The following is a 22798-nucleotide window of genomic DNA, read 5'->3' as shown; positions in this document are numbered from 1 at the left end:
ATCTAATTATGTGATATTTACGTATTAATATTAACTTTTATTTTTGTCTGTATTTTTGTGGACGAATTTTGTGGTATTTTCACCACCAATGCTAGCAAAAATACCATCAAATTCTGGCCCGTGGAGGAAGGGCATATGAAAGGTGGCTACACTGAGCCACAGCGCCAGAGATTGCGCCAAAGAGTTTTATTCCGCCGCCTCCACTGGCAGTGCTTGTCGAGAACTCGTAGTAGTCAGTGCTTGCTGAGATGTCGTAGTGAAAAGTTCTTGTCGAGAAGTGGTGGTGGAGAGTGCTTATCGAGATGTGGTAGTAGTGAGTCGGCGTTGAGATGTTGTAGTAAGGAGTGCTGGTTCCATATTTTATGCAGTTGTTTGATGGGCTGGACAGCAGATGTTGTTCAAATGGAGATATTGTAATGATCAGAGTGGTTTTCGTCAATATATATGAAGGTAAAAAATTCCCTTTTTTTCATTATTTCAGTGTCTTAAATAATGCGTCATTACAGGTTCAGTCAACAAAGCATCTGGCTCGTGTTCTTGTATTAGAGTGTAATTCTGGTTTTCTTGCGCAATTATAGTATTTCTATTTTTTTTAATTACTTCAGTATAAATGGTATTTAAAATTTCTTGTCTTATTGAAGAAGAACCGTGCCAGATGTGTACGTTGAATCACACTTCCACACACAGAACAATTACACTTGTGTTTTGGTTTCGTAGGTTTTATAGTTGCTGGGGACTTAATTAATTAATTGTGTTAACGAAAATTTTCTTTCATTCTTTGTCGTTATTCTATGCAGTCAGATTGCGTACTAAAACTAGGGCCAACCGTTTACGAGACTTCGTAATCGAACTTATAGCTACGAAAAATTAAAAGGTTTTTGCATTTCATATTTATTTAATTAAGCCCCCATGCAACCTGCAACCACAGCAGTCGCGCGGTTCCGGACTGAGCGCCTAGAACCGCTAGACCACCGCGGCCGGCCCTGAAGTCTGTGTGCCATAGCCTTTGGCATCGGTAAATTCTGTACTAATTCGGGTAGTCGCGAGACTAGATGAGTGTTAACAAAATCCACCCTTTGTAACATGTCCAATGCCGTCCAGAGGTTGCCACAAACGTCCGTGCTGATAGTGTGAAGCAGGCGTTTATAGTTAAATGAGATCGTGCGCTGTATAACACGCGTGAAGGTGATCCCCAAACATTTGAGCGTCTCCACTAATGGCAATGGAGCCATACTCTCTGCTGGAAGACCTCTACCGACGGACATAGCACTAGATTTCATACGGCTGCCCGCAGCAATCCCGTACCGGTTGATCCATGCCAGTGCCTCTCTCGCTTCATCCTGCGATAGAGCCAAGAACACCACGTCACCTGGGTAGGTGCTGCAGATGAAAGCATGCCGCCCCATTGTTATCCCTGTCAGCCGGCTCCTCAAACTGTACAACAGTGGCTCAAGGGCGATGGCGAAAAGCAGCAGTGGCAACGGACATCCTTGGCGGACCGACGACATGACATCAATAGTTAACCGAGCGGTCTAAGGCGCTGCAGCCATGGACTGTGCGGCTGGTCCCGGCGGACATTTGAGTCCTCCCTCTAGTTTGGGTGTGTGTGTGTTTGTCCTTAGGATAATTTAGTTTCAGTAGTGTGTAAGCTTAGGGACTGATGACCTTAGAAGTTGAGTCCCATAAGATTTCACACACATTTGAACATTTTTGAACATCAATAGGGCCCGCCACATGGCCATTGACCAGCACTCGTGACGTAGCACCTCGGAAGAGCCGCAAGACGATGTGTATAAACCTGTGGGGAAAGGCCATCCGTCGGAGTACGTTTTCTAGAACGTCATGACTCACTCTATCAAAGGCATGGTCGAAGTCCACTGTCACTAAGGCACCGCAATTGCGGTAGTTCGTGGCCAGGGCTATGACGTCACGGTAATCGCTGAGTGCCGTCTGAATATTACTGTCACCACCGAAGCACGTTTGATCCAGTTAAATGAGGGATGAGGTTTCGAAGTCGAGTGGCAAGAATCTGGGTAAAAATCTTGAAGTGACAATGTAACAAGGTGAGCGACCGATAATGTCCAACTCCCCGATCTCCCGGTGGCTTGGGGCCGGGATACGCAAGCCTTCTACGAATTCGGGTGAGAAGGGAAGGTCAGGGTGCATCAGTTCTTCATACATCGCAGTCCTACGCGAGCCCATGTTGTCGTGGAATGTGTGGTAAAACTCCAGCGGAAACCCGTCGGGACCTGCGGCTTTGTTCGCCGCACCATTATGAAGAGCATCAGCGACGTCATCAGCCATAATTGTCGCTGTGAGAATCTCCGCAGCAGCCTCGTCAAGGGTACCTGCAAGGAACGGAGGACATCAGTCATTACCGCCATGTTCTGGTCCTCTGCTGCATAGAACTGGTCGTAGTGATTCACTAAGGCTTTTACGATGCAATTCTGGGACGTCAATCGACGACCATCTAGCAAATCTAGGGAGTTGACCACCTTTCTACGACACCGCTGCTTCTCTCGGATAATACACTCCTGGAAATTGAAATAAGAACACCGTGAATTCATTGTCCCAGGAAGGGGAAACTTTATTGACACATTCCTGGGGTCAGATACATCACATGATCACACTGACAGAACCACAGGCACATAGACACAGGCAACAGTGCATGCATAATGTCGGCACTAGTACAGTGTATATCCACCTTTCGCAGCAATGCAGGCAGCTATTCTCCCATGGAGACGATCGTAGAGATGCTGGATGTAGTCCTGTGGAACGGCTTGCCATGCCATTTCCACCTGGCGCCTCAGTTGGACCAGCATTCGTGCTGGACGTGCAGACCGCGTGAGACGACGCTTCATCCAGTCCCAAACATGCTCAATGGGGGACAGATCCGGAGATCTTGCTGGCCAGGGTAGTTGACTTACGCCTTCTAGAGCACGTTGGGTGGCACGGGATACATGCGGACGTGCATTGTCCTGTTGGAACAGCAAGTTCCCTTGCCGGTCTAGGAATGGTAGAACGATGGGTTCGATGACGGTTTGGATGTACCGTGCACTATTCAGTGTCCCCTCGACGATCACCAGTGGTGTACGGCCAGTGTAGGAGATCGCTCCCCACACCATGATGCCGGGTGTTGGCCCTGTGTGCCTCGGTCGTATGCAGTCCTGATTGTGGCGCTCACCTGCACGGCGCCAAACACGCATACGACCATCATTGGCACCAAGGCAGAAGCGACTCTCATCGCTGAAGACGACACGTCTCCATTCGTCCCTCCATTCACGCCTGTCGCGACACCACTGGAGGCGGGCTGCACGATGTTGGGGCGTGAGCGGAAGACGGCCTAATGGTGTGCGGGACCGTAGCCCAGCTTCATGGAGACGGTTGCGAATGGTCCTCGCCGATACCCCAGGAGCAACAGTGTCCCTAATTTGCTGGGAAGTGGCGGTGCGGTCCCCTACGGCACTGCGTAGGATCCTACGGTCTTGGTGTGCATCTGTGCGTCGCTGCGGTCCGGTCCCAGGTCGACTGGCACGTGCACCTTCCGCCGACCACTGGCGACAACATCGATGTACTGTGGAGACCTCACGCCCCACGTGTTGAGCAATTCGGCGGTACGTCCACCCGGCCTCCCGCATGCCCACTATACGCCCTCGCTCAAAGTCCGTCAACTGCACATACGGTTCACGTCCACGCTGTCGCGGCATGCTACCAGTGTTAAAGACTGCGATGGAGCCCCGTATGCCACGGCAAACTGGCTGACACTGACGGCGGCGGTGCACAAATGCTGCGCAGCTAGCGCCATTCGACGGCCAACACCGCGGTTCCTGGTGTGTCCGCTGTGCCGTGCATGTGATCATTGCTTGTACAGCCCTCTCGCAGTGTCCGGAGCAAGTATGGTGGGTCTGACACACCGGTGTCAATGTGTTCTTTTTTCCATTTCCAGGAGTGTATGACGCATGGAAGGGGGCTCTCCTAATACACAATCGTGACATCTTGCGCGTACTATTGTGCCTTCAAGGCGGTGACGCACGAGAGAAATTATCTTCGCCTTGATACGTTGAATTCCAACCTGTCGTTGAACAGAGGGGGCATGGTTTGAGAGTTCCTGGAGAATTGTGAAATAGTATTCCATGGTGTGTCGTTGCCACAGAATTTTGTCACAACCATAATTCATCATCGAACGACGTAAAGCAGGATTGATACAGTCGATCCACCACCGGAGTGTTGAAGGATACGCTGGAAGGAGTCTCACACAATTGTTCCACGTCGTTTCTACGGCCTGCCTGCGTTCCCGATCCGTGAGATGGGCGACAATCAGGTTTCACGGGTCTCGACCGCCTCACACCTTCTGCCTCTGGAGTGAAACAGTGCAAATGTAGGCGATACAGTCGGAGAAGGCGGAAAGCCATAACTCAGCGTCAAGCGTGGCAGTTACGATTCCTTGGGAAGCGTAGACACGGTCAAGACGACTTGATGATTGGCTGGTGACGTACGTATATCCAGATCGATCAACATGCACGCAGTTTCAAGTATTGGTGAGGTTCAGTTGGTGCACTAGCTGTTTGAATTTTTGGCATGTGGTGAAATGGGGATGTTGGTTCTTCTTGGATAACACACAACTGAAGTCGCCGTCAAGAGTAATATGGTCATAGCGGCCTGCAAACAAGGAGCGACCTGTTCTGAATATAAAATGGCTCAAATGGCTCTGAGCACTGTGGGATTTAACATCTGAGGTCATCAGTCCCCTAGAACTTAAAACTACTTAAACCTAACTAACCTAAAGACATCACACACATCCATGCCCGAGGCAGGATTCGAACCTGGGACGGTAGCAGTCGCGCGGTTCCGGACTGAAGCGCCTAGAACCACTCGGCCACAGCGGGCGGCTGTTCTGAATAGAATCACGACCGCTCATGTCGCTTGGCCGTGCTCGAGGGATCGTAAGCATTGATGACTCGAACACCATGCCAAGTCACAGGAAGGTCCCTAGTCGATGGGAGGAAAATCACGTCGTCTTCCTCAATGCCATCCTTTAAAAGAATTGCTGTCCCACTGTCACCGGCAGCACATGGCACGAGGTAGGAAATATAGCCATAGATATTAGGAAACGTTCTAGGCGCTACGGTCGCAGGTTCAAATCCTGCCTCGGGCATGGATGTGTGTGATGTCCTTAGGTTAGTTAGATTTAAGTAGTTCTTAGTTCTAGGGGACTGATGACCTCAGAAGTTAAGTCCCATAGTGCTCAGAGCCATTTGAACCATTAGGAAACGTCGCCAGGCAAACTTCCTGTAAAAGGGCTATATCAAGGTCCGACGCTCTCAACATTTCACGGAGCAATTGTAGTTTGACAGGGGTGCCAATGGTGTTGACATTGATGGAGCCAAACCTGTAAGCTTGTCGGCGAATTGGGACGCTCATGGAGGCACGAAGAGCAGCAGCGAACAGGAACGTTGTCTCGGAAGGCTGTACATCCCCATCCAGTAACCCTGTCGATTAGCAGTCGTGGGTTGGAGCAGCTGCATTCGCTGCTGTCCAAACGGTGGGTGTTTCGTCGTCTACATCGTCAGATCATGCAAAGGTGCGTGGATGGTGTCCGTCCAGTGGAGTACCTGTAAGTATTGGGACACGGCCGGCGCCATTCCAAAATACCGTCACCAACCCCCACCCCCCTCCCCCCACCTACGTATACGCGCTAGACATTTCAGTATTGGGACACGGCCGGCGCCATTCCAAAATACCGTCACCAACCCCCACCCCCCTCCCCCCACCTACGTATACGCGCTAGACATTTCAGTATTGGGACACGGCCGGCGCCATTCCAAAATACCGTCACCAACCCCCACCCCCCTCCCCCCACCTACGTATACGCGCTAGACATTTCAGTATTGGGACACGGCCGGCGCCATTCCAAAATACCGAATGTATCCGGTACGTGTTGCCTCTCTAGTCGTTATTACCGTAGCGGTTTGTGACATAGAGAGAGTCCTTTCCTAAGCATCGTTAGTAGACAGCAACAAGGTCGCACGCAGTGTATCCGGCAAGTGTTGACTCTCTAGTCGTTATTACCGGCGCGGGGTTGTGACATAGAGAGAGAGAGAGTTAGCGCCATCTCTCTCTATGTCACAACCCCCGTTAGTAGACAGCAACAAGGTCGCACGCAGTGTATCCGGCAAGTGTTGACTCTCTAGTCGTTATTACCGGCGCGGGGTTGTGACGCGCTAGGCAGGACCTATATAAATCAATGCCCGACCTACCTCACTCTCACACTGCTCGTATACTTCATTCATCCAATACTTGTCACGTCTTCGTAATTAAACGTGTAAAAATGAAACGAACCGCCAGTGACAGCAGCAGCAGCAGCAGCAGCAAACGTGCTCATGTGGACGAAGTTCCATTCCCTGGTAAGTACATTTTCAGAATTCTGATATCTACACCCTTTAACTCTGTGTATGAGTGCTACATATCTTTATAATGCTCTCTATAAAGATCGCTCCTCCACTTGGTCTCTGTGTGTTCCTGCTTACGTTTTTTACCCTTTTGAATCTCTCTCTCTATAAAAATTGTTTATCCACGCCTTTTTTACCTCTAACTTAGGTGTATGAATCTTTTATTTTAACTGTTACATTTGTTTTGTACTGCTCTCTATAAATATTGTTCATCCATGTGTTGTATGTAACATATGTTATACCCGTTTTCGATCTCTCTCTGTAAAGTGTACTAAGTCTTTTAACGGATTCTATGTTTGTGCATGTGTTAAGTCTTATAACCGTTTTGGACATCTCAATGTAAAGAATGACTTTCCACATGTTGTATGTGTTATAATTAATTTACCGTATCCGCTATAAAGATAGAGCTTCCACGTGTTGTGTATCTGTTATATTCGTTGTGCAGTGCTCTTTGTAAATATTTCATTTCGTTCCTTTTTTTAAATTTGCTGGTCCGCTTATTTCTCTATCACTTAACTGAAAGCACACTTCCCTTTCCATATGCGATATTATATTCAGTCTTCTCCATCTTTCTAGATTTCTTCCAGCAAATCTTGGTTAATCTAGACAACCAGATCGAGATGGAAAGAGCTCAAGCGCAGCTCGAATGTAAGTACATTTATAATACAATCACACTTCTTAAACTTAAATAATTTCATCTAATATATACCCGTTTCCTGATTGTATACATTTAGTCCTCATAAGCCGGTCTTTTCTTTGTAGATGCGCCTAATTCAGAATTCGGTTCAACCACCCAAAACGTTCAAGGAGGCGGCGGTAGCGTTCAAACGGCGCCCGCCACACAGGACACTCAGTCTTTAGAGGAGGAGGAGACCAACCTGCCTGACCCGTTTGAGGAGGAGATCAACCTACCTGAGTGGTTTGAGGATCTACTTGATTTTGGCAATGAGTTGCTCAAACCATGGAGTCAGAGCGGAGAAGGTGAATAATTTTGAACATTAACATCCCTTCACATAACCACCATTATCTACTCTTATTGTTATTATGTATCGCTCTTTTAAATATAAATCACTAAATTAATTTTTTTCCTTATTTATCTTACAGGTATATCACACGGCGTAGGCCGTGTTCCTAGAGCGGTGGTTGCGGGGGCGGGACTCGGGCGCACCGAACCGCAAAGACACGCCGCGCCTTGCGTACCCCCTATAAGGGCTTCGCGGGAAGAGGATGCAGAACACGCACCAGCTCCTCCCCCAGCGCTGTCGCAACCGTTTGGCTGCGCAGCCCGTCCGCCATCGCCACAGCCTGGCCCTTCAAACCGGCTGTCACCCCCTCCTCCTCTAGAAGCAGCAGCTCACCGCCGCCGCCCACGCAAGGTACGCGTTACGAGACGTATACCTCTCCCCGCAAATGATGATGATGATTACGATCACCCATCACCAACCCATTCATCTATCGGGTGGACTCCTAGTTGTAGCAACAGTAATAATAGTAATTTCCTTATGGCTAGCGGTAGTTCTCTCACCCGTCCTATCGATAACGAAGTCGATCAGAATAACGGCGTAATGACTACCTTAGAATACTCAGCAGTTGCTAGAGCGTTTGAGGGGCGAATCTCTTTCACCAGAATTGAGAATCTAGGCGGGAGGTATCGCGATCCTGTAAGGTTTTTGGAGGCGTGCCTCCCCGTCTTGGAGACCGAGCTCCTCAAACTCTTAGAAGATCCGGAATTTAAAGCCTTTAAATGCAGTGCTGTGTTATGCTGTGAACTGAGTCACCCCCCTAAACATCAAGGTGACGCGGAGACGGCTACTCTGCATTATATATGGGGTGACAATGGCGTTATTTCTCGGAGCACATCGATTGCTGAGTGGTATAGAGAATCCACCTTGAGCGCTATTATGGCCCGATTTTCCGAGATGGAAGTACGTGGATCCGCTAAAGCGCTCAGCAGTATACCACACCTCGACATCCATATACATGTCTATGATCCAATGAATGGAGGGTCTAGTTATATTAAACTCCTTATAGATATTGAGAAAAAGCAGGCGTGCATTAATGTTCAAAATAACTATGATAATGCGTGTTTTGCATGGTCAGTCCTGGCTTGCGAGAGAAATTACAATTACAAACATCATCCCGAGCGTCCCAGCAGTTACAAAGTCAAAGATATTAAGAGACTGTATAACTTTGACGGAATAGAGTTCCCTTTAAGAATCCAGGACATACCTAAGTTTGAGGCTCAGAATACCGCAATATCGGTCCACGTTTATGGCCTGGAGAAGAAAAGCAAGTCAGATGAGCAGAACAAGCATACAGTAGTAGGCCCCCTCCATTTCTCAAAATTTGCAGGTGAACGAGAGTTGCATGTCAACATGCTGCTCTTCTCCGAACGTGATAATTATCACTACGTCTGGATCAAAGACATGTCCCGACTCATTTCCTCCCAGTTAAGTAAAAATGATCATAAACGACATATTTGTATAAGGTGTTTGAATTATTTTTCATCTCAAGAGTTATTAGCGACACATCTATTAGATTGTGCATGCAAGGACCCGGTACGTGTTGTTATGCCCACTGAGGAAAATAAATTCATTAAATTTAAAAATGCTCACCACCAGCAGCGTTGTCCTTTTGTTGTGTACGCCGATTTTGAATGCTTGCTGGCTCCTATTACTCGTTGTGAAGGGAATCCCTTAGCCTCACACACAACCTTCACACAAAAACACGTACCTTATGCGGCTGCGTTCCAAGTTGTATGCGCATATGATTGTAAACTTAATAGCTATCAGTCTTATGTAGGGGACGATCCAGCGGTTTGGCTTCTCACTGAGCTTGAAAAACTTTCATGGCAATTCACAAGCTCTACAGCATCAATATTCCCATGACCAAATCAAAGGAAAATGATGACTTGTATGAAAAGGCTGTTAATTGTCATATTTGCGGGCTGGCCTTAGATAGAAAAGCGGATACTCCTCGTAGAGACCATTGTCATCTTACGGGTAAGTTCCGCGGTGCAGCCCACAAAGCATGCAACTTGAAGTATCAGTTACCTACACACATACCCGTCTTTTTTCATAATCTGAGCGGGTATGACGCTCATTTTCTCGTTGAGCACTTGGCTAAGTTCGGTATGAAGAAGGATCAGGTCAATATCCTGCCTGAAAGTGTTGAAAAGTACATTTCTTTTTCAAAACGAATGACGCCGAAAATTACGCTCCGCTTCCTTGACTCTCTACGATTTATGCAAACTTCGCTCCAGAAACTTGTTGAGACTTTACCTCGGAATGATATGCATATCACTCGATCTGCATTTACCGATGAGGAAAAGTTTCAACTTGCGACGAGGAAAGGAGTTTTCCCGTACGAGTATCTTGATAGTATGGCAAAACTAAATGAAACCAGGCTTCCCGACATAACTTCTTTTACCAGTACTCTCACTGGCGATACCATAACTAACACAGATTATGAGCATGCCGTTAATGTATGGCAGGAATTCAACATCCCCAATTTGGGAGAATATGCAAGGTTATACATGGACACGGACGTTCGTTTGCTTGCAGATGTTTTCGAAAAGTTCCGGAGTGTATGTATGACCACGTACTCTCTGGACCCTGCCTTTTATTACACGGCACCTGGGTTGTCCTGGGACGCTATGCTCAAAAAAACGGATTGCAACATTGAACTTTTGACTGATGCTTCAATGCTTCTATTTTTTGAGCGAGGGATCCGCGGCGGACTTTGTCAATGTGTTCACAGACACGCCAAGGCAAATAATCCGCGGATGGGTGTCGAGTACAACGCATCCCTTGATTCTAGTTACATTTTGTACTTAGATGTTAACAATTTATATGGGCATGCTATGAAGCAACCGCTGCCGGTTGCCGGGTTCCAATGGGTGCCTGAAGACGAATTGAAGGGATTAGGTGGACAGATAATGGGTCTTGCGGCCGATTCTGATGTAGGATATGTGCTTGAGGCAGACATCGCGTACCCTAATAATTTGCATGGAGAGACAAGCGACTTGCCGTTATGTCCAGAGCAACAAATTCCACGAGGAAGCACCATCCCTAAACTGATGGCCACTGTTGGGGATAAGCAGAGGTATATTATTCATTATCGTAACCTCCAGCAGTGTCTCAGATTAGGAATGGAGCTCATTAAAATCACCCGGGCAATCTCCTTCAAGCAATCCCCCTGGTTGAAGGAGTATATTGAACTAAACACCGAAAAGAGGGCGGTCGCGAGTAATGATTTTGAAAAAGACTTTTATAAATTAATGAATAATTCCATTTTCGGGAAAACTATGCAAAATGTAAGAAATGAACGCGATATTGTTATTAGAACCGCATGGGAAGGGCGTTACGGCGTGAGAAAATGTATAGCCAGGCCAAATTTTAAGCGTGCCACCATCTTCAATGAAAACTTTGTTGCTGAGGAGATGTCGAAGACTGCTGTAGAGTTTATGAAACCCATCTATTTGGGGATGTGTGTACTCGATATCTCCAAATTCTACATGTACCGATTCCACTATGAGTTTGCGAAACCTCATTTCATAGATCCAAAATTACTTTATATGGATACAGACAGCTTTATCTACTGGATCAAGAACTGCGATCCATATGAAGTAATTAGGTGCAATGGTAAAGAATTTGACACCTCTTCTTATGAGATCAATAATCCTTATGGTATTGTTCCACAGAACAAGAAGGTTATCGGTCTCATGAAAGACGAGTCGAATGGTTTACCAATTGTAGAGTTTGTGGGACTGAGATCGAAAATGTATGCATATCGCACTGTAGACGGGAACACTCTGAGACGGGCAAAGGGTGTTAGACGGATCGCGTCTCGTGCGCTTACGGTCGAGGACTATTTGCAGTGCCTGTACGGTCGTAGCGTTGAAGGCGCTCATCCACACATGGTTCAACAAACTAGTATTCGATCACGAGCTCACGAGGTGTACACTGTGCTGCAGTCTAAAGTCGGACTGTCTCCTCATGACGATAAAAGAGTCATTTGTGAGGATGGGGTGGGAACCCTCCCATACTCACACTATTTACTTGAAACGAAAGTAGGGGTGGGGGACTCTGGTTGAGTGATAGAGAGGGAATGAGCGTGTGAATGTTATGAATGTGAGCTATGCGTGGAAATAGTATGGCTCTTTTATCATAGTGTAAATAGTTGATGAGAGTGTTTTGTTGCGTGTATCAGTTTGCGTGCTTCCATGCATGTCTGAGTGTGCGAATGAGCGCGAACTTGTGTTAAGTGTGTGTGTGTATGTAAATATAATCATTATTTTTTCAAAGAAAATCATAATAAATAAAGTAGTCTTTATATCTACATATTGCTGACCATTATTAATATATATATGAAAAGGCTATAAATTTAGCCAATTAACTTCTGTATGAACAAAAAAAAATAATAAAATTTTCTCACTTAATATATCCATCACTTCTAGTCATTATAGAGCTTAGATTTTAGTTTGTAAGTTTCACCTACCGCTAGCCATCCAGTCAGAACTAGTTTTTAAGTGTATGAGTTCCACTAATTAAATTCTTTCTATGTGTTCAATTGCTTGTTCTAGCGGAAAATGTTTCTAGACGTCCACTTTAAAGAAAAATATATATGTTCACCTTGTTCTTGTAGTTGAAAATCTTTAAATCGACTTACTTGGAAAAAAATATATATTCAATTTGTTGTTGTTCTTTTCGAAAATGTTTAGAGTCATTGACTTGAAACAAATAGGTTTGGTATTAATTAAAAGTGCTTTGTTTTTCTGGTGGAACTTCATTAGCGATATTAGATGCTTTGTAAGATAGGGTAGTACCTCTGCATTAGCTTTAAAATTATATATAATTTATCTGAAGAGAATGCTTATATATTTCTTAATTATCTAAAATTGTTACAAAATTGTCTAAAAAGATGTCGAATTTCAGATTTTTGGTTAAAAACCAATCTTATATCTGTAAACTCATATTTATATATAATGTCAAAAATGTTAAATTCTGATTTCAATAATAAACTCAGTTATTTCCTTCTAAAAAAATGTTGTTATTATTTGATACCCTAATAATGATTATTCTTTTTATTAAAAATATTATAAATTTATTTATGTGTGTATGCAGAATACGTACATACAGCCACATCGCAATGCATAAAGTTATAAGGTTTCCTGCTTTTAATCACAAGTGCAGGACTTCTGCTAGTTGTCACGAACACACACAGCCCAATGCATCGCTATCTCTTACAGTCCTACGTCAACAGATACTTTAGAGAGCGTAATCTGACGCATCGCTTTCCACAGCGGCCGCGAGGTCGGCAACTGGTGCAACCCCCTACCAAGCGTCAGCGGCTGCGCGTGTCTGTCGATTTCGACGGAGACCGCGAGATCGGCATCCGCACCTAACTATGACAGTAGGCTCATTCCACGTCAAAGGCCGGGGTACGTGTCTCTCTCGGACAGTTCCCTTCATATACAATATAAAAAGGATAAACTTACAATACTAGGGACGTTGAATGTCATAGAAAGAAAAAAACACTCAATCTTATAAATTATTATTTATTTCTAATAAAAGTGAAAAGTAATTTTACATTCTCATATGCAGATACAAATGCATTTTTTTGGTAATCGTTCTTCAGTCGATGGATGGATGGACAACCGTACCATTCAAGGTCTTGAATAGATGCAAATTTAAATATTTGACGCATCCAGGAGGTTTTGTCCTTTCCCTTCACGTAAACGATGGTGTCCTTGTGATCGAATAATTTAAGTGCGATCACCACATCTTTATAGGGTATGCCGGGATCATCCCAGTGAATTCCATGATAAAAATTAGTTAACCACAATGCACTGGTCCGTGTTTTACAAGATTTCACTTGCGTGAACGGTCTTGGTGATCGAATATTTGCGGAGAAGGTTTCAATTATTCCTGCGTCTTGTGTGTAGGCCACAAAAGCAACTTGTTTAAATACGAACTGTCTTCGCTCTCCATCATGGAATCCTTGAACATCTGCAATGATCTTCACAGGCTGAGTTGCCATCGTCAAATGATCAATGCATAGGACAGCATATTTTCATTTATACAGCTCGTTGCACAACGCCTGTGAGCGGTGAGTAATTGATTATTCTGTCGTGTAGGACTAATGCATATGCAGCGGTGTGTTCTGGGAAATTTGTCGATGATTCAAATTCAATTCGAACGTCTATAGGTCCAGACTTAATTATCTCATTCTGTTTAGAGCAGTCTATTACAATGATCGGTGAAAGCTCTTTGAACTTACGAGGACTCAGTAGACACCCCCCTCCCTCTCCTTCAGCAATTTCATAGTAAGAAGGACGAAACCTTGCATACATGTCATACGCGAGGCTGTATACATTTTCATTCCATTGCAGATGTAGATTGTCATATGGGTAGAATTCTGAATTGAGGTAGACTTTGGCGTTAGTTAACTTGCAGTTATCGAACACGGTGGAATCGTTTGATGTATTTGCTCTTCTATCAGTCTGAAACGCAAGTATAATGAATCTGGGTGTCTCGATATGACTGGAGGTCTTAATAGCCCATGTTTGTCTGCTCGCGGTCGGTAACACTGGATACTCAAAGATCTCCCATGAGCGGAAGGTTAGTGACAGAAATGTACCTGAATTCAACACTTTCAAAAGCTTCAATCGTTCCTCGTCGGATACACTAATGTGAGGCATTTTCCATATTAATTTGTTGATTGTGATCCTATTCTCTTCTTGAGCTCCTTGAATGTACGAGTTATTGTCTGTCGCACTCCGCACGAGAATAAGTTCCTGTTTAGCGTTCATAATAATCTGTCTCATATCCTCAAAATATCCCATAAGTATTTTTAGAGGTATGCATGCAGTAAATCGCTTGTACTCCTGGGGTGTTCTACCCTCCGCATCGTCTATGAACCATCCAGCATTTTCTAAACTGTGCAGATCTGCTGGTGATGCCGAGACGTATGTTTTAAGGGTCGATGTTAGACCAACATTGCGTGTACGATCAATCTCAGAACCATTCAGTTCATAGCGAATCTCTTGGAAGAGGAATGCCAATGCGTTGCGTGTCAGCTTGGACCCCACTGTATCGGTGCCATCAGTTTTCTTGAATGACCCTTCGAGATATATGAAACTCTTGCACGGAAGAGTGAGTGTGTCCTGGTGCTGTATGACAATCCTGATTTCATCATTCTTGTTAAACGTGGTTGAAGCGTAAGATTTATGAGAGAAGTATTCTTGACGTATAATTCTGTCATCATACTCTACTGGATTGGTTATATTGAGTGATGACGTCATTGCAGGGTTTGAGACCAACTGATTTAAGAAATTCGTAGTTCACAGGTGTTATCAGTTTGCTATTCAGTAGCGAAGTGGCGCGCTGTGTATTGCGTGCACTTGTTTTATACCGCAAGCCCATCTTGTTTTAGATGTAAGCGTATAATGATTTCCTCACCGCGAAAGTCGACAAGTTTATTATTCTGATCCACAATACGCAGCTCCAAATAGCCCAATGTCTGAGCAGTCACTGGAAGGTATATTGCATTGGCAGGTGTCTCAACAATCTTATACCCCGCTGCAACTGAGGGGAAGAATCCGTAAATAGTGTGAATGAGAGTATCGTTGAGATAGGAATTCGTAGCAACGTTACACTCGACACGTATTGTGCTGACTGGGAGTATATCCACAGACTGATTGGACTTGTAAAATTTAGTTGGATCTTTCTTCAAAATCTGCCCTTTTGTGAATCCAAGCAGGGGTCCTATTGAATGTTTCTGGCTAAAGCCAATCGTTGCATTTAGAGTCCTTACTTCAGATTTAAGTGTATTGATGTTTGCACGTAGTTCAATACCTTTTCCAGACTGTTTTAAGAGTTCGTTTAAATCGTCAATATCGTATGCACCAGATTCTATTTCAAGAATATCTTTTTCACCATTAATATTGAGATGCAATTTATTGTTAGTGTTGGTGATATTCGGGATGCTGTTGTACGTCTCCAGTCCAATCAATGCAACACTCCATTGACCTGCACTCAAATCAATTGGTGGGAAGTAATTTGCACGCAATACAGATGACCGTCCTTTCAACGTCAAAGTGTACGACATTGCATCTGAACGTCAACTGATGAATGAAGGTTTAAACATCCTGCTTATATACGTTAGTTCTTGTTCTTATTCTTCTTCTTTGTGAACGTCAAGAGAAAGATGATGCAAAGATGTCCGCAGAGGTATGTATTAAAGTCCTGATACCGTTGATAATTGTATAGCACATGTCTTCTGTGAGTGAAGTATTGCTGTAATTCTTCGGGTGGTTGCAGGTCACCAAAGGAGTCGAAATAGTAGACTACCCCAGCGTCTTTCATAACGTACGCCACCCAGTGGGTGCCAGGACCTCCGACAACATCTAAATTCACAATACCGCATTCACCAGTTTTCCACATAGTCTTAGGTAATGTATCCCTCATAAACACACCACGGAATCTTGGTATCTTGAATTTATGTCTAACAAACTTAAGAAGGTCTGTATTTGTGAGTGGTCGATCTGGTAGGACCGCTATTGGGCTTTTTTTTTTATTTATGAATAGACCAAGACCCTTCTTGTACGGTTTCAAGTATAGACCTTTTCCAATGACTGCTGCTTCCATCATGCGGTTATGTCTTCTCGCCTCTTCTAACTGGTTTTGCGAGTTTTGCGCATTCTTGACTGTTCGAGCGATAGCTGCAGCCCCACCGGCGAGCGAACCTACCGCTGAGAGCGCGGAGAGGGCTGGGATGAGAAAAGGAATAAAACCTCCGGATGTGTTGGGTATCGGTAGAATGCGAGGTGCTTTAACGGATCTTCTCGTTGGTGATTCTTTGTCCTTCATTGCGTTTTTAGCTGCATACATGGCTGTCAGGATACATTTCTTCAAAGAACCCTTCTTGTTCTTCATGTTTAGTGCTCGACGTGCAGCGTTCATAACGCGCTTGAAATTCATCACTCCTAATCCTAACTTGATTTTTCCGCGCATGGTTTTATCAACTGTGTATGCTGCGATGCGTTGACCTATACCAATATCTTTTCTTTTCCGTATCGCCTTAGCTTTATCAGCTAAAATCCTATCTGCAATGTGACGACTTGGTAGATCTTTATTTGCTTCGTATGCAATGTCGTGTTCCATGCACGCTTCGTCAAGCAGATTCACTCCCTTATCACCTCGCGCCAAGCGTTTCTGAAGCTTTGTCCCAGGTCCGCAGTAGTTATAGCCCGGGATGTGTAATTCCAAAGGTAGTTTGTCCAGAACACCACCGCCTCCTCTAATGTGCCCTCGATCGCGCATGTCAGGCTACTGTGGTGGTTGTGGACGATGAATGTTCATTATATAGCAAATCCCTGGCATCAATCCAACTGTTTTGTGTAGCAGGAAAACCAAGCCATTTGACTAAGGCTTTATTTCCAAGTCGTCTTATGACTCTCTCCACGAGAAAAAGATCTGGTTGTGAGCTCTTCTGCATCTCCTCAGTGTAGAAGGAGCCTGCAATTTCTTCACCTTTACTGTCTTTCAATAAATAAGTTCTAGGATTCGTTCGCTGCACATTTGAAACTGTAAATATCTCAGCTGACCAGTTCGGTAGGTATGATTTCTCAAATGCGGTCTTGTGTTTTGAGATACGCACCAAATCACCTACATTAAATTTCTGTTTGCGTGGATCCAGTATCTTAATGTGAAAGTATACCGTATCCATGAGTGTGTTATCACGAACATCAATTGGCCGCATTTTTATTGTGCTATGTTTGGTTCTATTATATTGAAAAATTATTTCTGGGAGGATATCTGTCCATTTGTATGAGCCACGAAGGTTAAACCGCATCCACATTCTACCTTTTATTGTTCTGTTCAAGCGCTCTACGATACTTGCCTTCAGGTGAGTGAATGTCGAGTAGTGATGTATTCCATACCGCTGCATCACTGTCTTGAAGTACCTATTGTAGAACTCACCACCATGATCGGTTTGGAGATTGTCAGGGCATCGATTGGTTCCTATCTGTAGCAAGCGTTCAAAAGCATCTGCGACATTTGGTCCGGTTTTTGTCTTGACTGGTACTGCCCATGCAAATTTGGAGTATGTATCAATAACAACTAAAATGTATTTGAAGCCATTATTCTCATGTGAATATTGTCGCATATCTACAAGATCAGCTTGCCACAAGTCATCTATCCCTTTAATCATGACATGCCTGCGCGGGTATGTTTTGCGTGCTGGTTTGTGTAGTTCTCGAACTACGGTCTCCATACTTATTCGATGATACCTCTCTCTCGAAGCTCAGAGATTATCGAGATAACTTCATTCGAATGAGCTGTATTACCTGCAGCAGCTGATGCCATGAGCAGACGTAGTCGATCTATTAGTTCGTTGGGGTCGTCATAATATATATACTGAGGGACTCGATTGTTCACTGCCTTAAGACCAATGTCAATACCATCTCCGCTGCTGGCACCGTTGTTGTTGTTTTGGTCTTCAAGTATTGGTTTTATAATGGTTTTATACTTCCTGTTGGTTAGGCTTTTGGTGATCTTGTGTACACCAGTCATGTGTAGTATTTGACGGTACGTGTCCTTATCACTAACTGAATAATTTATAGGTTTTTTAGTTGGTCTTAGGAAAATAAGATTCATTAAGCCTGGTGTTCGGTCAAACTGTCTATCAGCTATTTGTATTTTGTCTTCTGTTACAGTTATGGGATGCGTGCCCAACATGTATGGTCTTCCTGGGCTAACGCCGAATGTTCTATCTATCTGGCCTGGTGCGTGACTAATAATGAATTCATCAATGGCTTGACTGTCGTTTTGGGTCGTTTTTGTTTTTGGTGAGAGCTGTCGGAGAGACTCAGTAACGGGCTTAAAGGTCTCTCTTAGTGTTTGCTGACGATCAATATACCCTAACCTAAGCAACCGTAATTTCTCTCGGACTGCTTTACGGGCTTGAATGACTTTCTGTTTGGTCGTCGACATCTCAACGTATACTAATCAGACGTCTCTGTGACATGAGGCTTTATATATGCATTCATTTTCTTCAGCTTCTTAGTATGATCACGATCAACCTTATCGACAACAATGAGGTCTACATCTATTTTTCTCTGAATATGATCGACCTTTTCAGTTAAGTCGGTTACTTTCTTACTGACTTGATTAACTAGCTCATTTAACTGATTCACCATTCTCAGAAGGGTTTGGTAATAGGTCTCTAGTTCCCTGCGCATACTTGCAACTTTAAGAGCCATAGCTTGAATTTTCGCATCCATGTACAAGCGAATGTTCTGTCTGTGTACACCAATCATCTCAGGTTGAGAGGTGGACATACGCGCGAATTTGTCCATGGTATGACGTAGACTGATGTGTTAACGTCTATTACCTTGTTATATATGCAAAAATTCTTGAAAGTTTCGTCTGTATCTACCCTCATACAGTTTTCTTGTTTTATCAATAACGAGAAACCCATACTGTGAATGGTTCCAACAGTCTGCACATATCTTTAAGAAATCATTGAACGACATATCCGTCCCCACATGTGCTTGGTAAATGTGTCTTAAATTAAGATTGTCTTGCTTGAAGGCTATAATGAGATTTGCGTTATCCCTAACAAGTTGTTTGGGGATTCTGGAATATGTTTGACTTAGATAAAATACATCAGCACCCATATGGCGACCGAAAGAGAAATATTTGCGAATTTGGTCTTGGTTTTCTACTGCAACATCGTCAAATATGAATACTGTGTTTGGTTTTGTTTCTTCAGGTGGGGGGATATCAGAGCTTTCACTGAATGTTGTGTATGTAACGCCATCTACACCTCGAAATATCTCATGCAATAGCTGATACTTGGGTTGAAAGAGTGTTTTTGAGAATAGACAGACATGTTCGAATCGGACACCTTGCACATGAGTTAGCAGAGTCATGAGGACATTAGTCTTGCCGCAGTTGGATGGGCCTACAATAATTGCTCTTATATTATCGGGAAGGAGAATTCCGTTTTTCTTGTTCTTCTTCTGCTCTTCACTTGAATCTTCACATGACCAGTCACCGACAACAAAGTTCTTGTGGTGAGGGTGCATCACCCAGCCAGCCATGATAGTAAATGAGCCATGTACAAACAAGTACTTGACATATATAGAAAATATAACTGAGAGGATAATAATAATATTTGTGTGTAGCCAGTATAGTTCGATCAATTAACCGATTGAGCTATACTGCCTACACGAGGAACACATGTATGAAGAGTAAGATGGTCATAATTTGAGTAGAATTAAAAAATTATTGGATCAATTTGATTATAATAGGAGTGGTGGTCTGAAATAAAAGAGAAACAGGAGATAAGATTAAATATAAATTATTTATTTAAAAATCATACATTGGATGTACTATTTCTGAGGTGTTATCATAATCTGCACGTTTCTTCTTAGAACCTGTACAATATATACCAAATAATTCTCTTTGGTTGGCAATAAATTCTGCACGTATCTCACGCAATCCGATAGGTGACTCCGAGTACTCTGGTTTTTGACACACGCATTTCAATTGGATGTCTGTAGTTTTAATGGCCATATGCGAACGAAGATGCTGCTCAAAATCGTCAATATGTATATTATTAACACGTAGAGAGTTTTTAACATCACTATATGCTGCCTCTATGCTAGGAACCCAACGATTCAGTCTCTCGAGAGCAAACCGTATAGAGGAGTCTAGGTTGAATAATTTGATAACTGATGGATGCCTTAGATAGACGCTGTCGACACCTGATTTAATGCATAAGGCGCAGTCATCATATACAGTAGTAATGGAAAATGTGACATCGGCAAGACGAATTTCTGGTGGGGGATGAGTTGGGTCATATTCGGTGGTCATTTGTTGATTGATGTAGCGCTCTGCATTACAGATCCCTGCCCAGTCGAACTCGGAAATCGGGACTTTAACACTTTTGGAAATATTTTCAATCTCCATTATAGCTTGGATCCCCCAGACATGATGGACGTCTATAGCAATGTTCACACGTTTGGAACCACTGGAGGTTAAATTATATGTCGTGGTGAATAGCGTAGCCGCACTAGACGTATTCTTTTTATTTACAGTATCTAAACTCGGTGGTTGCACTATCACGGGAGTGTTCGATTGTGATGATTTATATGTAGGCATCCAGTACTGACCACCATTTAGTTGATCTTTAACACCACCAGTGGTTGAATTCGTTGTGTGGTGAGCAGATCGAGCTTCTTCATCACACAAGTTGCTGAGTGGGACGGAGAGCAGCAACTCCTTGTCCTGCTCCAACATGTGAGCTACAGGATCCCACGCGGTCGCTACTGGATCAAATGAGTCGGCTGTCGCTGGTGTAGGTCCGGATGAGATGGTTAACGAAGCTAATGATGATGCAGGTTCGGACGCGTCTGCGGAGCTAAGCATGGTTGCGTTTGACTCTGTTGAAAAAAGAAGATGAATGAGTAGATATTAGCGAATAAGTGAAAACATTGAATAATAAGGATAATGAACGAGATAGAATAATGTGAAATATGATACTTACTTTTCCGTTTGATCCTGTTCTGAGTGACTGCACTGGAGGTCGACTGGTGCTTCATGATTGTTCTTCTTAGTCTCTCGCTGACTGAGTGACCAAGACTGAGGTCCCGGAACTTAACCTATATATGTCCTACAATGAGGTCATAGGATAGTTGAATCCTATTGGTAGAAGTCGAACATGTGACTCAATTAAGGGATCGTATTGGATACAGCCATTTCCACCACCGCCATCTCTCTCTATGTCACAACCCCGCGCCAGTAATAACGACTAGAGAGTCAACACTTGCCGGATACACTGCGTGCGACCTTGTCGACTAACGATGTTTTGGAAAAACATGTTATGAAAACATTTCATGTCTAGCGCGTATACGTAGGTGGGGGGAGGGGGATGGGGGTTGGTGACGGTATTTTGGAATGGCGCCGGCCGTGTCCCAATACTCCTGTAGAGTCCGAAGGCGGCGTCACGTCGGCGGTGGAAGAGTGGTGCTGGCTCAGCTGCTGCTCAACGTCCATAGGTACAGCGTCTGATGCCTGCAGAGATGGTTGCACCTCCGACGGGGTGCAGACTGGTTCTTCCATCACGGAATCGTCCATCGGGGGAACATCTTGATAGGTGTGATCCTCATCGTCTTGAGACTGCGTCCTACAGGAGTCAGACGGGGCGATCCGCCGACGTCTCTTCGGCGACCGTTGCTTTCGAACGTGATCTTCAAAGACGCCTGAAGATCCGGATGGTCAGGTACAAAATCATCGATAGGCATGACTACGGAGTCAAGGGCCATCCCCTGCACTAGAGATTGCTCAGCACTGCACATGGCGGGAGGAGGAGGCAAGGGCGTCGGTCGGTCCGCAACAGCCTGAGGCATTACCGGAGACGACGATGTGGCAGTAGTACGAGCCAGTGGTGATCGCGGCCGGGGGTCGTTACAGAGAACCTCGACAAACGTCAGCGGTAGCGTTGTCGGAGCGATCGTAGCCGGCAGAGGGTACAAATGGCTCTGAGCAATATGGGACTTAACTTCTGAGGTCATCAGTCCCCTAGAACTTAGAACTACTTAGCCGGCCGAAGTGGCCGTGCGGTTAAAGGCGCTGCAGTCTGGAACCGCAAGACCGCTACGGTCGCAGGTTCGAATCCTGCCTCGGGCATGGATATTTGTGATGTCCTTAGGTTAGTTAGGTTTAACTAGTTCTAAGTTCTAGGGGACTAATGACCTCAGCAGTTGAGTCCCGTAGTGCTCAGAGCCATTTGAACCATTTTTGAACTACTTACACCTAACTAACCTAAGGCAGGATTCGAACCTGCGACCGTAACGGTCGTGCAGTTCCAGACTGTAGCGCCTAGAACCGGCGTGGCCGGCAGGTCCTCAGGCAGTAACTGTGTGATTCTGCGTTGCAGATTGCTGGAAAGGAGGTGTCCTCCTTTGCCACCTCTCGATCATGTCTTCGGCTGGCCATCATAAATTATAATTGCACGGCAGCCATCTATATATAATTAGGACGGCACGTGTTTGGTTAGCCCTATGCGGATCTGTCGTACTCCATTGAGAACAGGTTTGTGGTGAACTGAACTCACTTTTCAGCTGTATGACTAATCACCTTTCCATATGGGCGGAATGCAGATACCACTACCTCTGAAGGCACCTCGAAAGGGAGTTCAAATACACAGAACGTCCGCAGTCCTAGTCGCTCATGTTCCACCGTTATGTCACCGATGTGTCCATCAGAGTTATGGAATTTAAGACCACTTCGAGTTGCACTGAGAATTTTGTCACGTATGTCTTCGTTAACCAATTT

The sequence above is a fragment of the Schistocerca americana genome, chromosome 5 (assembly GCF_021461395.2).
Source record: "Schistocerca americana isolate TAMUIC-IGC-003095 chromosome 5, iqSchAmer2.1, whole genome shotgun sequence".
Lineage (NCBI taxonomy): Eukaryota > Metazoa > Arthropoda > Insecta > Orthoptera > Acrididae > Schistocerca > Schistocerca americana.
Note: the sequence above shows the minus strand (reverse complement) of the source record.